Source organism: Patagioenas fasciata, chromosome 7 (genome assembly GCF_037038585.1).
Source record: "Patagioenas fasciata isolate bPatFas1 chromosome 7, bPatFas1.hap1, whole genome shotgun sequence".
Lineage (NCBI taxonomy): Eukaryota > Metazoa > Chordata > Aves > Columbiformes > Columbidae > Patagioenas > Patagioenas fasciata.
Window position 1 is genome coordinate 37250271 of NC_092526.1, and position 17559 is coordinate 37267829.

The 17559-nt window shown below is 41.8% G+C and overlaps 1 long non-coding RNA gene across 1 annotated transcript in view; it reads left to right on the top strand.

Moving 5' to 3' along the window:
• LOC139828463 (uncharacterized) overlaps positions 1–17559 on the top strand; it is a 48868-nt gene that overhangs the window by 5981 nt on the left and 25328 nt on the right. The window lies entirely within an intron of this gene.

Genomic DNA, 17559 nt, shown 5'->3' on the forward strand with positions numbered 1-17559 from the left:
ATACAAACAAACCCAAACCAAAATAACACCAAAACCAACCACCTAAACCAAAGTAGTTCATTTATACAAGACAAACAGGTTCGGTCTTACATATGCTTAGGCCTCAGGCTTCCAGAGAAATTGGAATTATTCAGAAGGACAAATTCCTGTTCAAAACTGGGAAAGTGCTGCTATTTTTATAACCTATTCTCCTGTCTTGTTATTTAAATATTTCCCTCTTACAGTCGTTCACCCACCTTATTTAGGAAAGATAAGAACTTTGCACAGATGCATCATAGATCATGGGGAAAAAAGAAAAGGGAAAAGGTAGGAAAAAAGAAGAAATGGGAAAAGGAGGTGGAAAAAAGAAGAAAGAAAAAGAGAAAAGAAGAAGGTGTTAATCTACAGAGCTGCAGAAGACATAGCCTCCAGTTCAGGAAAGGCTTCCTGTTCCCAATGAGGTGATTAATCACGTGCTTGAAATTAACCACGCACTTATGTGCCTTGCGAAATTGGGACATAGGAGGAAATTGTGTGTTGAATAGAACATCCTGATTTTATTTCCTAAAACGTCTTCTTGTCTTGAAGATGTTGTCTGTTCTGTCTGATGGGAGAATTGGTAATCACAGGACAAAATCAATGTAGGCTCCGGAGGGACTGATTGCCAGCAGTTGAGCTGAAGCATGTCCTGTGCTAATTGTTGGAGTTCTCCAGTTGTTACAGAATCTGCTGGGAAAGACTTTGAAACCCAGCGTATGTATATCCCATTTTATTAGTACAGGCACAGAAATTGGGAACAGATCCTAGATCTTGATATTCGTCCTTACTTGCAAGTATTTGGGTGCTAGCAAAAAAAAAGGGATGGATTCTTATTTCTATTCTGGTACCTTTGTATAGCTGGGGAGAAGGGCCCTCGTGTTAGAATCAAGAAAAAAATGCACTGAATTATAACATGATATAAATAGCTTTTCTGTAAATGCGAATCTGACCTCAAGTATTAGGAGCTCTGGAGTGAAAGAACAGTATTGTTAAAACATAAAGAGGCAGAGAGGCTTAAGTTGAGGCATGTAATTGCTTTGTAGACATGCGTCATGCAAAAATAAAAGGAAAAAACTTGTTAGGAAAAGTAAGACAGTGTGATACATTTAGACATTTGACCCTCCGTAAATCAGGAGTAGTCCTCCTGAAACCAACAGGCTGGTGTAAATTGAGCCTGGAGCAAGACAGGACTCTGAGATATTCTAGCATTTGCTCAAGTTACCTCCCTTATTATTGGCAGGACGGTGGGCTGCAGCCACAGTCTATTTGGCGCTGCAGCACAAGAGGATAAAGGGAAAATGCTTGAGAACTAATTAACAAGTTACCCACTCGGTGGGTCTCATTATTTTGAAATGTAAATGCTTTTGTTGATTAAATCTGGACCATTAGCTCTGCTCTGTGATAGAGGAAGTTTCATCAGAAGTGAAAGAAGAGGAAGCAAAGAGCTTTGTGGTGTTGTGATGGCCATTGAAATAGCTGATCCGTTGGGGAATGTTCCAAGAATGTACAGAGAGCTGAAAATATACGCTTTTATATTTGAACTTATCCTCTGCAAGTGGAGCTGTGAGAGGTTTTTACTTTCTTCAGATTATGTGGAAAAGGGAAACATGACTTACACTGACCAGCAGTTACCAGACTGTCAGTTTAATAGACAAATTCCAGTTCAGCAGGATGTTTCATATAAACCTAAGTGCAGAACAGGCAAAAGTTTCTTCTCAGATCCTTACCATAGATCTTTATCTACTTCAGATGCCTAGAGTTCTTATTCGTGAAACTAGAGTTCTGCACATATAAAAAGACATTGCAGTGAATTTAGTCGCCTTCCCAATTGACTTGCACAAGAATAATCACCTAATTTGAACACCCACTGAAAGGCACATTTTTTATATACAAGGTCAAATTCTATCCTGATTATAGAGCAGGATGAAGGGAAAACATTGAAGTTAGCAAAGCAACCATGGGTAACAAAGCTGTCCTTTCAAAACTTCTGGTCCTGTGGTGTGGATTTCTAGATCTGGAAGTTGCAGTCAACCTCCAACCAAACTCTTCGTGACCCCCGTCAGGGAACCAAGACTGTAGTGTTTGGATTTTGCAATCCACTTTTCTTCCGCCTTCTTTCCAAGCACAGCAGGAGACTCCCCAGGTGTTTCAGTACCAGAAATCATAGTGATCTTCTGTCTACCTTGGGACAACGTTACATGAAATGCAGTTACCTATATATTGAATGACCAAAGGACACATAGGATCATCTGCAGTTTTACTCCACAGCTATGCAGCTCAGTCAGCCTGTCAAAAGTACCACACTCTGTGTACTGCAACTCTCACGTACATAGCGAGCAGTATTTTTCATCAAGTTTGTGGTGAAGGCTTTGGATAAGCTGGCCAAACCTGCAATTATGGGGTTATCTCTAGCTCCAGTACACTGGTTATTGCTCAAGTTCTTGGACTGCAGAAAGAATCTATGTGGTATTTGAAAAGATGATCCCTGGGAAGGGCTGGAAGGCCTCATTGTATACTGTCTAGAGCAGAAAATCCTCCTTGTTTCACAGGAAACCCCCATCTACTTTTCTCCTCATTGTGTCCATTTACACGGTCAGGCTTTACTTTATGCATTCAAGAAACAGAACCTTCACCTCTAACATGAAAACATAGGTTTGTGTCATGGTAGCACCAAGAAGAACTGGTTAGGGGTAGGATAAAGATGTCGACTTGTAGTTTAAGAGAAAGCATCAGCACCCAGGGTAGAAGGAGATGGGGAGTTAAGAGAATGCATGGAGATATATAGAGAGATGAGCTTTGTGGATGTAAAATGGGTGAAGATTTTGAATTCTCGCCCTTTCTGAACCAGAGGCCCCAGTTAAAGGGATATCAATAGGACAGGTAAAATTGTGTTCCTTTGAAATACCTTGTCTTGTCTTCTGGCTTTATCAGCTCACTGGTGGTTGTTTTCACCGCAAAGTAAAACAAAAAGTGGAAAAAAACACAGACTGAACATACCAGACATTTCTCATATGTGTTTAATTCAACACTAGTAGAACATTATCCCAAATGACTTATACCCTCTCAAACAATGATAGCTCTAGGAAAAAGCAAATATTGACACTCCAGTAATGTTTGCCCAGCAATCGGTGAGTGGTATACAGCCCTCAGGGCATCTTTGTTACAGGAATCAATTAGGAAAATAGAGAACTGAGGTCCTCCAATTAGAAGTATATAATAAATGCTGACATTATTAAAAATGTCCATGCTGCCAATCTTTCTGAAGCTTAGCATTTATTTGCTTCCCTGCCAGCATCGCTTGAAACTCCCACTCCAGTTGACTACCTGCCAGTACCCATACCTTCCATTCTAATATTATCTCCCACTTGTGGACGTCGACATTTGTCACCCTGGAACACCCTGTTCTGCCTCCAAAAATGATCAGTACTGGCTTTATCAGAGGACATGATCCTGCAGTGCATGGGATTGAACTTCTTACAGAAGAGATTAAGCGACGGTTCCAGGCAACTTCATCAGGGATAGCTCGTTAGTCTGTTTCCTGTATGCAATGTTCTGATTCGGTTAGTGTTCACAAATGTTTCAACATCTAGCATTTTGCTGTTACAGTCTCTATAATTTGTCACTGCTTCTCCCAGGACAAATATTTGCTGTGGAGAGATGAATCTGATTAACTTGTTTTTAAGACTGTAGCTTTTTCTTTTCCTTCTTTTCTGATAGCTTCATTATTGGTTTTGGCAGCTGAGTCACAAGAATATGTTACACAAAGGGTATTTACAGTATAATGAGGTTCAATGAAGTTGAAAGCTAAAGTTCATTAGCCTCACATTTAAGACTGTTAGAGCAGGGAGGCTGGAGTGAAGCATCGTGTTTGTCATTTGCACAGTGTTTCTGAAAGGCAAACAGCGTAGATTCTCCAGACACTTACTGGCTTCCTTTCTGGCCTCCCAGCTGATTTTCATTTGCAACAGAGTCCAATATTGCAAAATGGAGATTGATGGAACCATTCAGCAGCGCGTCAGCAAGTGTGCGTAACCTCTGCTCTGACCATCACCAAAGTTACCAGGAGGATGAATCAGGAAGGATTTGAGCAGAAGATGTGTCAGCACCATAGTGACCATGCAGTTGCTAAGGACGTGATTAGCACTCCAGTTGCAGGAACGGGAGAGTTAATTGCTGTGTCCTCATTCTGTTTCTCTAGGGAAATACCTGTTTGCCAATTCTACAAGACAGAAAAAAAAAAAACACCTCTTGATTTTACAGCATCTGAAGGCAACACCTGTTTGACCCTGGACATTTCCATTGTGAAACTAGAATACATGACTTTTATCCACTAAGTGCAGAACATGCAATGTCAACAAATGCCTTTTTTTTGTCATATTCCTCACACACACACCATGCACAACATGCACTTACTTGCTCACTTCCCTCTGGAAGTTTGAGCGCCTTTATTTTTACTTTTTTTTCCCCCTGTAAGTCTGAAATTCAGCTATTAAGCTGAAGAAGTCTCAGGGAAATGAACTGAAATGTCTACTGAGAAGAAAAATGGCACTGTAAGGATGTGGTAAAAAAAAGCTCAGGGTAATAGAGATTGATCACTCAATCTGTCCATGGCCTCAAATAAAAGAGAGTGAATTTAACACGTTAGGTTACAGTTAAGAAGCTGAGCTGTTTCCGTGGATATAATATAGTTTCAGATTATCATGGGGAGCCATTTATTTATTTTTGCATTTGTGAGACATTTAGGCAGTCGCTTTATGTGAGTGAAGATACATTTAGTTTCCCACTCCCTGCTGTTGTGTGTTCTATTAATATCAGGCTAGTTGAAATACATGGGCACACTAGAAACTATTTGGTGTTGAATTTGTTGTTCAGATTTCTTTTCTTCTTCTTCTTCTTCTTCAGGCAGCTATTTTAGAAACCAGTTCACAAGCCCCCAGGCACTTTTAATACAGGTTTTCCTCTATTTTTAAAACACAGGGCTTAACCCTGCAATAACAGTCCACAAGGATTCAGGAGCTTACGCGAGGTTTGTGATGTCTTTTATCCCTTTCAGACAATACGGAGGGGACACTGTATTTCCCCAGCTTTCCAAAACAAAGCATCAGGCACTGAGAAGTGGCCCCAGTTCCAACTGCTTCTGTTTGGTTTAAATAAAAGGAAAAAAGCTAGAAGCTGTCAAAAGAGAAGCTACAGTAGATCGAAAAGGAACGTTACTGTGAGATATACTTGTCTCTGTAGTTTGCCAGCAACCACAATTATTATCTCCTCTCCCTCACTGGAGACTTTCTTGGTAGCTGCTGCCACAGATGCCATTGCCCCTTTCCTCATAGCAGAAGCTATTGGGATCCTGGTAAATTTGGCCCTTTTTATGCTCCCCACAACCTCTTGGAGGTGTTTCTCTTTGCTCTGCCCTTCCTGTGACTCTGTTTGGATTTTAGTAAAGTGTGGATGCTCCAAGCAAGGATCTGGTGCCATGTCGTGCTTGGTGCTGTACGACCATCACAAAGATACTGAAGAGCTTTCACCTAAAGAGATGAGGCACAAAAGGTTTACAAAGGAAATCAGTGGAGAAAGTGAATGTGAAATGTTCCCGGATGAGCTGAGCAGTTCCCAACTCGGGTAGGTGACAGATGAGAGCTCAAACTCCAGGAGGACAAGCCAGAAGACCTGACTTTCAAATCTGACTCAGCTGTTCTCACCCACATTGAAATAATGGGGGGTTAAAGCACCCCAACTTGGTAGAGGTGCCCTTCCCTTGATGGAGACAAGGGGATTCTGCTGCGGGCTCTGGGAATTTATCTGTGGGCTCCTGAGCTCACGTAGCCTGAATTGTGCTATTGCTGCTGTCTGTAGCAGAAGCAGGATGGCCCTGAAAATGAGACTCTCTTCACACCCTCAGCCAGCGTGACCCAGTGAGCATGCAGCAGCCATCAATCAGCATGTTTCCCTCTGCTTGTGACTGAACAGCAAGTCTGCTCTGGTGCCCCCGGCTTGGCTCTTGCTTTGCCCCTCATTTGTCTCCCTGTTACATGCCACTCTCCTGCTGTGTAGTGTCTAGGTAGCAAGGTATGTGCACTGTGGAAGAGACGCTGCCTTTGTTTTAAATGTCACCATCATACCTTGTCCAGCATGGCCCTGACCTATTGGTATTGGTCTTAAGAGTGACAGAAATATAAATTAATACATAAATCCTCCCCCCTTAACAATAAAGAAAGGGTGGGCTGGTCACAACCCCATGACACGCATTCCTACCCTCTGTAGACTCTTCACCCTAGGTTGTCACTCCACTATGGAACATATATTACTGTCTTTGAATGTAACCTCACCAGATTTCTCCTTGTGGGAAAGTGCCTCTGTCTCTTTGTTCTTTCTTGATCATACATTTTGGTTCATACACAGCCCATCTTATGTCCTCACCTCTACCAGTGGGAGGGCAATAATTTTGAAATGGCATTAACAATCTATCATTTCATATGTGCTTTAGATAGATCAATGAAAGTGACAGCTCGTCCAAAGATACCACTGGGCAGTAAGGAAACATTATGTAAAGCTGAATAGCTACATGGACTGCTCTGCTGGCTTAGACAAACAGATAAGACACTAATAAGCTTCCCAGAGAGGGAATCTAAAAAAACCAGTCACGGGGAGCAAGAATAGGAACAACAGATTGGACAAGAAAGCAGGAAATTAAGGACAGCTACATGGGTGTCAGTCCTACTTTCCTTGAAGTCCAAGGGAGATATGTCAGCATCTACAAATAAAAGCAAGATCAAGACATGAGAACTTATCCCCTCATTGGCTGCCACTTGCGTTGAACATGCTGGTATTATCTACTTTCTCAGTCACTTTATTCAGCTGAGGAAACAAGCCTGGTGAAACGTGCCATATGTCTTCCCCAGGAATAAGTCCGCAACATCTGAGTGGTTTTGATCTAGGACATAATTTTCCTCTGGTGTTACTAGCAAAATCAGTGGTATCGCCTTATGAGTCATCTTGTACAGCAGCAGTTTTTGAAGTTGTTCTTTTTTCTAATGCTACCTATCTTTTAATAAGTCTTTTTACAAAGTCCTCAGGCCCTAGGAAGACAATTTATAACACATCTCTTTTTAAATGCATGTGCCAGAAACCCACACATTCAGCATGGCAAGCACGGGAGCTTGACAGTAAGTTTTTAAACCTGTGGCTGAGATCCTAAAAATAAGAACCAGAATTTTCGAGGGGGTTGAAATCTAAAGATCTTCAACCCCACATCAAGAAGTAATGTGTTTTGTCCTTTTGAAAAGCCAGAAAACAAAAAGAGACAGAGCTTGTAATGCAGGACTGATTTTCTAGCCTGTGAAGTGTTCTACAGCATTTTACATTGGTTTCTCTTTAGAGCGGTGTCCATACATTAGAGGACCGGACCAGGTTCCAGGAATTTTCAGCATCTCTTATTATTGACCTGTTCTCTTGGCTACAGTTTCTATAAAATGAGAAGTGGGGAGGGAGGATAAAAATGCAAGGGGAAAAGAGGAAATTATGGTGACTGGATTTATGAAGCAGATTGAGATCTCCTGATGAAAACAGAATATAAGAGGCAGCAGTTATTATGGAGCACCATATTCATACTGGACTAGAATGTGCACAAACAGGCTTGGCAGAGCCTGCCCAGGAAGAAGAGTCCCTGAATTTGGTCCTATATTTACACAGGGACATAAGTATAATTATTATAGAACTGCACAGTCCTGATGTAATGACAGGGAAGTTGCTGCTCTGTTCTATGACTCTGTTGTGAAACCCACCCTCTGCCCCATAAATTGTTGCCCGGTTACATTGATCTGCTGGAGAAACTTCTGCTACTGCCTTGAAAATATAAAGAATAAATCTGTACGACCTGGCTTTTGGAGAGCAGACAGTGGCTGTGCCTGGAAAATTACTTCCCTGGCAAGTCTTTTTACTAACAAAGCAGAACCTGGGATCACAGGCGCAGGTCTGGGCCTTGGGGTTTTTTTGTTTTGGTGCTTTTTAGGTTTGTGTTTTGTTTGGGTTTTTTGTTGTTTGGTTCTTTGTGTGTTTGGTGCTTTTTGTTATTATTTTTGTGGTTTATTTTGCTATGTCTTTCTTTTTTTCCTGTGACTAGCAGTCTCCTAAGCAACAAAATGGGTAGGAGGAAAAATAGCAACTAGGCTAATAACAAAACCAGGGGAAATCCCAGCCTGAGTCATTGTAGGAAAGGGAATTAGCAGTCCCCTTGAGCTTTGTGACACTTATTCAACAGAAAAAGTTGTTCAAGATTATCATCCTGTCACCTGGTGCACATGTGGGGTACATCCTTAGCGGATCTTCCTAATTGTGGAGCAAAACTCCCTCCTTGCCTCGCTTTCAGCTTGCTTTTAAAAGAGCAGTGTTTTAACAATTGAAGGGTGAGACAGTTCTCTTTTCAGCAGGAGCTAAATTCACCAGATTTTGTTCCCAGATTGGTTTTAAACGGGAAAAAAGCCTGGCTTGCTCTGGCTTTTCAAGCCACAAATGGGAGCGGAATCTGACTCTTCAGTCACTTCCGTAAGGGCAGCTCCTGCATAGTTTATAGATTCCTCATTTCTCTACGCAGCTCTTGTCTGAGATCTCTTCTATCTGAAGGGTGTGCTTTTTAAGGCTGACTCTTGCTTTATCTCTAAGCATTTATGCTGTTGCTCTAACCATATTCTTACAAACCAGAAAGTTGTTTGAGTGGGTTCCTAGAAAGCACAACAGACAGTTTTGAGTTAACACTTCCAAAGGAAGGTGGAGTGCAATAATAACGTGTTTTGGTTTGTCCAACTTCCCAAAGGATCAAAGAACTCTCAGAACAACCTTTGGCAGAACTCAGGTATGGCCAAAAATACACACTCATTTATGTAGGTGCCACCCTTGCTCTAAATGCCCTGCAGATTCTTTCCTATTTCCGAGGGCTTTTGGCATGTGCATTGCTTTAATTAATATGCAGTGTAAGTTATATGCTGGTATTGGCTCTTACTGTGTATGACTATACAGTACATGGCTTCTCAGCACTTCAGCTTCTTTTCTCATCATCCTCTTGTGGTTTGGTTCAGGCCTTTTCATGTTGGTAATGTAATTGAGTCAACTATGTCTAATAATCCTCATCATTTTCACAGAAAACAATAATACAGCCAAGCGGCAGAATTAACAAAGTCTGGCTTCCTCTGAAATTGTGTCCCTGCCCACACACAGTCTGTAATGCACTTCTCCTCAATTTCCATCATAAGCGTGCCAAAAACCACCCTCAATTTCCTCTGCTCTCCTCTTGAAGAGGCCCCCCCTTGCTCTTTTCAAAGAAGACCTAATTACTGACTTCATCGCACACCCCTTTCCCTCTTGAAGACACTAACATGGGGTCTCTACTCCACGCATCCAGAGCTTGTGGGAACACGTTGCTTTTTTGGCCTCTTTCACATTGACAGTTTGGCTGAAGGCAGCCGACTCGTTCCCGAGCTATTAAGAGGGGGCTGAGAGATAGACATTATGATCTCTCAGGCATTATTTCTTCAGGAAAAGAGGATGAAACCACAAGGTGATTAGAGCTTAAGTCCTTATGTCTATGGACCTAGGTTTTTGGAGGCGTCTTTATCCCACAGAGCTGGTGATATTGTTGAGGATTTATTGTGTATACTCCCGCATATTATCTAATAATTACAGCCTACCATCATCCACTGAGGACAATAGAAATGTTTTAGTGAATTTGTCTAGTTGGCTGTGAGAGACTGGGAACTGTATTTAACCAAGGCAACAATTCCTTTATTTTTTAAATGGCTTGCAAGTTTCCAGGGACCTTGTCTGACTCCTGGTTTCCCTCCTTTACTGTTCCCCGTCTTCTAAATTGGCACGTGTTGCCAAAAGTGCCTGCTGCCCGAGGAGTGGATGGCACGGCTTCCTGCCCGGCTGTCAACACCGTTCTTTAAATCAGTCAGGGATTTGTTGCTGGATGAAAGAAATCTCCCCCAGACATCCTTCAAGTGAATAGTCTCCGCAGAATTCCCACCCCAAGTTGCCACGGGAAACTGGGTAAAAAGCTTTTAGAAATCAATCTCTGGTCTCAAGCATATTCAGATTTACAGGGTCAGATCCAGCATCGCTAAGGCCAGGAGAAGTTTGACTATGGGCTCAATGACAGCAGGATTAAGCCCATTGCCACTCAGCTACCATGGCGACAGAAACCTTAGACATTTCTGAGACATTACTGGTGTGCTGGACTGATTTCAAGCTTAAATTTGGAATAGTCTGTACAGCAAGCTTAGCATTGCCATTGAAATTATAGTCAACCATGTTTTGTACTAAAACATATTAAATAATATATATATATATTTACATCTTGGAGGAACAGTGTGGGTTTGGATATTCTCTTCTTTTTCATCTAGAAAAAATGACAGCTTAACAAAGAGGATGATTTCCTTTTAAGCAGCTTCTGTTTCTACTCTTGTCGCTGTTATTTAGTGAAGAGCCCTCTGAGACTCTTCAGCTTTCTGTGGGGTCAGAACTCCTCACCTGCTTGCCGCAATCTGCTCCTGACACATCATCCTCTTAATGTTCCTGGTGGGTTTCTCTAAAGTGTGTGTATTTTGAAGCTGAGGAAGAGGTGGAGTCAGTAATTTCACAGACTACTATAGCACCATGTCAACATTTGGTTTTAGTGCTCTAAGTACAACCTGCTGCACTTTGTATAGAAATCTAAGGTTTGTCTCAAAAATATGTGACCTTTAAACAGGGTGTATTTTACCAGACTACCTGTTAAACATACTATCAAATGCTTTTCATGGCTTTTCTGTAGAAAATCAAAATGATAAATTTGCACTACATTACTAAAAATACTGTGTAAGAGAACTGTGACAGGCAAAAAACATTTATTAGCTCTAGGATGCAATATGTGTTAAAGTAGACCTGTGCCTAGAAACGATTTCTTTTCCTTTGAAGCCATTTTTCATGTAAAAGCTCTGTGGCTCAGTTTGAACACTACAGGGTAGTGAGTAGGTCACTGACTGAGACTCCAAAGCCCGCTCTATGTTCTGCAGTCCATCTTTTAGGTACCCTTACACAAACTGGTTTTCTTTCCTTTGTTGAGTAGTTTCTCTTGCTCCTAAGACTGAGGCTTCCAGTATGGGCCTCACTGGAGGCATTATGGTCACAGAAAAGGTAGTATTTTTGCTGTTCAAAAACACAGAACTCCAAGATAGTTCTGCAGTAGGTGCCATTGTATTTGATTGTACAGGGAGGTGGGATAAATGGTGTCTATCCCTGAAAGTTTACAGTGTGGGGAAGTGCCATTTTAGCCTATTTGGAAAGGAAATAGCTTGTTCTTTCCAGTCAGTTCTGCATCACATAGCCCCTCTGAGAGGACCTCAGATTCCCAGGAACCTGGACAGAACCCACAAGTTACAGCTGAAAAAAAACAACAACTTTGTGAACATTTTATCCATATATTCTAAAGGAAGTGACCATTTCTGGAACCTAATTCTTTTTCAGTCCCTGGGACATCGTGAGTCACGAGATAGATCATCAATAGGTGAAGCCAGTGGCTGGATGCTTGGGAGTCCATGGAGTCCATAGAAGTAACTAGGACAAGTAAGACTCACTAAACTAAACAGGTATATATATATAAAATATATAGATATTTGAAATATTTATTTCCTGTGCTGAACAGAGTCATACATATTGGAGAAGTTTGAAAACTGAAGGTAAAGTGCAACTGCACAATCTGAACAGGGGCACAGAAGAGGAGAGCTTGAGACTTAATGACTCATCTAGACAACCACCCCCAGAAATGTACCCCAGAGGGCAATCCTAGGAGATAGATAGTCTTTCATTAGCCTTTTCTTGCATTTCTAGCTTCTTTGATTCTGCACATTTCCATGTCCTTTAAATAGAACAGGGCTCCTATCAATCTCTTGATCTATTCTCCTGGCACACGCAATGACAGTCCCACGTGCAGATGGAAGCAGGGGACTTTTACTGCTTTTTTTTATTTCCTAAAAAACACGTCCAAACTGCATTTGAATTCACTGCTTCTCCACCCCCATCATTCTGTTACCTCTTCCCATTTCTTTGCTGCTTACATTGCGTGACTTTTCTCCCACTTGTAAGATATATGCTTTATTTTATAATGTTTCTCATGCACTAAAAAAAGTGCTAAGTCAAGCAGTTACCAGAGCTGGAAGATCTAACCTTCCTCCAATTGGCACAGCCGTCATGTAATAGCCATCATGTTAACTTTAAGTATAGATTATTATTATTGAGCTTGTATTACCTTGGCTGTTTGCCCAGCATGTCCTTGATAACTCAGGGTCACAAAAAATGAGTAATACTCCGGTCCTACTCAATAAGACACAGGATCAGCATGATGAAAATGCCCTTAGCATTCAAGGATCCTTTAAATTTGGCACTCCAAATTGAATTAAAAAATGGTTTAGGTTGCTTTCCATGAATAATTGCTATTAACCCTCATTCCCCTTCTTGCCCCTTCCCAAGACTATTATTGATTCCCAGTTGCTCGCATGTAAGAATATCCTTGGATAATGTTTTGGGGATTTAAGGCATTAACGAGTTTATGAAATTAATGGGATTCTGCAGGTAGCAGACAAAAGACAGTTGGGTGGATTTCTCCATGCACAAGTAGCTTGATACCTGCCTGTGAGATGGGAACAGTGCCAAGTAATGCATTTTGGCTGTGCACTCTTGTGCAATCATTTCCCCGATGGAATTACATTCTCCTGGGGTGGGATGGTTTTGTCACCCCTGAGCATGACCCTTTTATAATATTTCCTGCTCAACTGTTTGGCACAGAGCTGGCTTTCCCAGATTTCTGCCTCTAGGTAATGAACCCTTTAAGTGTTTTCAAAACCAAAGCATAATTGGGTCAGGTCGATGTCACAGGTAACTGGAGAAGCAAAAAACAGCGAATTCAGAGACAGTTCCAATATTGTAAGTGTTCGACCACAAGGGACATTGTTTATCCCAAAGAAGATTCATTTTTCAAGCAGAAGCTAAAGCATAAGCTCATCAAAACCAACCAACCACCAGCAGCAACCTCTTCGTTTGTTTCTAACTAGGTAGCTTGGGGAAAAAAAAACCTAACCAAACAAACAAACAAAAAGACCCAAGCCAAAATAAAAAAAAAAAAAAAAATCAAAAACCAAACCAACACACAAACAAAACCCAGGAGCACGTTGTAACATGCAAATCTAAAGAATATGAAGAAACAATGACTGAAGTGAGAAGAGAGAATTTGGTGTAAGGTGACCTTTCTCATAGATTCATGGGTTTCTGTTTTGTGTTTAGATACTAGGAGCACAGACATTAAATGCAAACTTACTTTTTGTGTGTTAGATGATGGCGGTGGATGTGGGATCCTTACTACACTTGATTGACCTCCCCTGACACAAGCAGTAAATGACTTAAAAGCCTCTACTGCAATCTCAGGATGGAACTTCTGTTATGTGACTCTGGCAAATAGACTTTTACACCTAATTATCGCAGGCTGCGCTGCTTACCCGTCTGTTCCTTGCTGCCAAGTTATGCTTGTGCTTCGGATCTCCCTCATTAATTTTAGTCCATCTTCCGCCCTGTGCCTCACTAATCAGAGCTAAGTAACGTTCATCATTAATCCTTTTCCTCCTCAGCCCTCTCCCAGGTAAAGCTCTATGGTTGTTGGAGGACAGGGATAGTTTGTATTTTCAAAACAAGGGCTGTCTCTTTTAGACATTCATGCAGAAAAAGCTGAAGCGAGGAAAAATGGCATCATTAGTCCACCTGTGATCTACTCGTTTCCTCTTTCCCACTGCTAAAGCCAGCGTTACTTACATCTCTGTCAGCACAATAAATTTCCATCATTTTCACAAATGCTTTCCCTCCTGTAGGGATTTTCCATTGCGGTTGGCACGATGCAATCTTAACCACCTCTCCCAAAATGACATGGCCTTTGCTTGAGGCATTCCCACATGCCAGGGCACAGCTGTGCTGGGATATACCTTGGGTCAGGACACTGAGGTGAATTAAAAGATGTGAGCATGACGCTGCATTTGCTCTTTCTGGTTGCGTCGTGAACAGCACACTCGTATTGTTTGCCAACTTGCAGAAAAGAAGCTGGTTTTATGAATGCCTGCCATGCGCTTAAACAGACACCGCAAGGTTTGGCAGACAGGATCAAGTGATGACAGGTCGTCATCAAATTATTCCTTTATATTTTATACCAGCAAGGATCATCCAAATTCGTTGGAAGGAGGATCCAGGAAATATAAAATGCATTCTAATGCTACTTCTAATGCCCAATCATAACCTTGGTTTATTTTTTCTTATTATTGCTCCCCTCTCAGCGTAGTCGTCATGAAAATAAAGCAGCCTCAGCATTTAATGTGAAAGGAAATTATGAGCACAGTGTGGCTCACCAAAGCAATGGGCTCTGCTGTGTTTCTTGTGTACGGTATAACCGGGCAGCCTGTCTAGTCAAGGGCACCCAGCTCTGGTTGAAGCCAAAGGAAGGCACAGGGAGTGAGACAAAGCTTATCAGGACTGTGAATACCTACAGGTTGTAAGCTGAGGGAACCAAAGACCAGCTCAGGATACTTGGATCCCATTCAGAGCCTGACCCTTCTGCCTGAAGTAGGTCCCAGGCTGCTTTGGAAAACACGAGGTTTTGTCTAAAGGGATTTGGGACACAAATGGTTGGGTTTTCAGCTGTCGTAAATCAATACATTTCCATCTACGATAATGTCGGGTACACACTGAGAACAGCTTTCTGTGTTTCTGAGCAGGTTTGTTCTGGTTAAGACTGCTTCCAGTTTTCAGACACAGTCTAAGATGTTCCAGTCTGAAAGTTTTTTGTCTGGAATAGAATCTGCACAAAATAATACTGTTTGAGTGGATTTCTGGAGCATAAGCAGTTTGTCAGGAAGTAACAACTTGCATTGCAAGTGCTTCCCCAGAAAGGCCAGTGGACTGAGGTGTTTCCCACACTCCCCTCAGAACTTCAGGTTTTTTGCTTTTCCATCATGAAATGAGGCTACACACGTTCGTTTAATATTATAGTTCCCTCGTGATATCTTAGTTTTCCTTAATGAGGGCACTGTTGCTAGCTTGTTAAGGAGCCTGAGGACTGGATCAAATTAACATAGCATGAAGAAGAAATTAACAGAGAAGAGCTCCTTGCATGGAATGGAATGACATCATTGATAGCTCTTTCTTCAATCTTTATTTTTGTATTACAGACAAAATGTTAACAAGGGTAATATAGAACACTGTTACTCAGAAAAGGGATGCCCTTGTTTTTATTCAGTAACCTGAATGACCAAAAGTAATTAATCCTTCACAATACTAATTATATAATAAAGCAAGCATGATTTGGGTGTTTAACTGTGAGAAAGGCAAGGGGCGTGGGTCTTGGTAAAATTATTGGGGAGAAACAACAATGAATAAAAAAACATTTTAGTTTTACATGATAACACTTTTGCATGAGTGTTACACATGAGTAGATTGAAAGTCACGCTGTTGTCTTGATAGGCTAATGCTGTGCTTCTCCCAATATGCAAGAAATCAGAACGCAGCTCTTTCCGTACTTCATCGTAAAGCAAAACCCAGCAAGGGTCAGAGAAAGCAACAAAGGAATTCAGGAGAGATAAAGCCAGACAATGGATTCATGAAGTAAGGAGAGTTTCATAGAGATACGCACACTACAGTTTTCTTTAAAATTTTCCTTTGCAAAAACATGGCTGATAAAATACACACTGTATTCATTTGTGGGTTTTCTGTGCAAAGCAGGCGAGTCATTGCTGACAGATCCAAGGAGCTGAGAGCAGCAGACATTCTTCTAGATAATGATTATTGCCCAATAACTCACATTTTTCTGGTGAAGCCTTCTCCGTTTCTATGATTCTTGGATGCTGGGAATGCTGGAGGCAAAATCTCCCCTCATCCCCCTGCCTCGGTGACACGTGCAGTGGCATCTTCCCCTGCCTGATAGTGGTTATTACAAGAGGAGCTAATGAGGGATTGAGCCAGTCCACACAAACCTGCTAATTAACTTTGGGACACACCTGATTTTATCTTGTAGTAGTAAACATTTTTATCAAAAGATACACAAGATCAGCAAAAGCAGCTCCCTTTCTCTCTGGCTCAGGGCATACAGGGTGTGCGGCACCTCTGAATCCGGTGAGCACTCCCTGACAGACAGCATTTTTGTGCCGGAGTAGTCACACGTTACTTTTGGAAAGTGCTTTGTGGCAGCCCAAGCTCAACTTGGCTTTGACAAGGTGAGCGTGTGGGCATCGGTTCCCAAGGGCACTGCCATCTGCTGCTGGTGGCACTGGGGAACTTCACTGCTGTTTGCCAGCAAACGGCTACGAAACACTCTTGGTCAAACCCCACTTGCTTAAGGAGAGGTCACAGTCATGGGCTAGATGGACTGGTCTTGCTTCTTGCAGTTCCAAAGACACAGTATACAAATACAAACATAAAAACTTAAACGTCCCATCCTAAACTAAACATAAGTTTGAGGAGTGGTGCTCCTGTGGGGAGAAGTGCTAATTAGTGACACCTTCTGCTACAGAGCCCAGTGACAGACGGGACTTACGGTAAATGAGTGGTTGGCCTGGAAGGACTAAGCCCTGGGGAACCTGCAGGAGTTAGACAGATTTAGCTACACCAATTGGTAATAATCTGTGGACAATGAACACAGGAGATAAGATTTGTCAACTAACAGTACAGACAAAATGACAATGAGATGAGCTTTGGAAAAATACTGCAAGGTTTTATCTTTTCTCTTTTTTAACAGTACCATGATCAAGTGTTAAGCGTCCTTCTCTTGGAAGCATTGGAAGAGAACTGGACAAAATAATCTTCCAGGTTCTGCCACAGACCCTCTGTGAGATCATAGTCAAGTCAGAGTCTCCCTGTGCTTTATAATTTGAGGAAAGTTATATTTCAGTCCTCTCAATGTCCTTTATCTGTGGGGTTTTTGCCAGAAGCTCTTGATCTGCATTTGCCTTCAAGAAGTCACAGGAAAAAAGAGCATTCTCTTCCCCAAAGCTGGAAGTATTTTGTCAAAAATCTCTGGTTAAAACATTTTCAATTTTTTAGTGGAATCTTGAAATTTGCTAAGAAAATCAGACATTTCATACAAACTAATTAATCAATCTATTATCTGTAATAGCCATGCCTGGTGGACTTATTTCTGGGATGCGAGACTCCTGGATTCAAAAGCAGACAGCATACAGCTAAACGAGGTGTTCTCTATTTCAGTGAATGCCCTGCACCCTCTGGTGTTGGCTGTCACAACACAGAAGCTCTTTCCTTGGTGTTTCGGGTGGCTCAGTTGGAGTGTCCCTGCTCAATAGGCTGAAACGTTTCCTTTCCTCTGGCACTCAGGTGAGCTTGCAGGTTTGCGTGAGGCTCACTGTTCCTTCCCCTTTCCCTTTTGTATTTTTGAAGGATTTGGGTAGTTTCTATCTTCACTAACCTGACTGCATCCAGGTGACAGGGCCACAGCTCTGTCCCCATGCACTTACATTAGCTCAACTC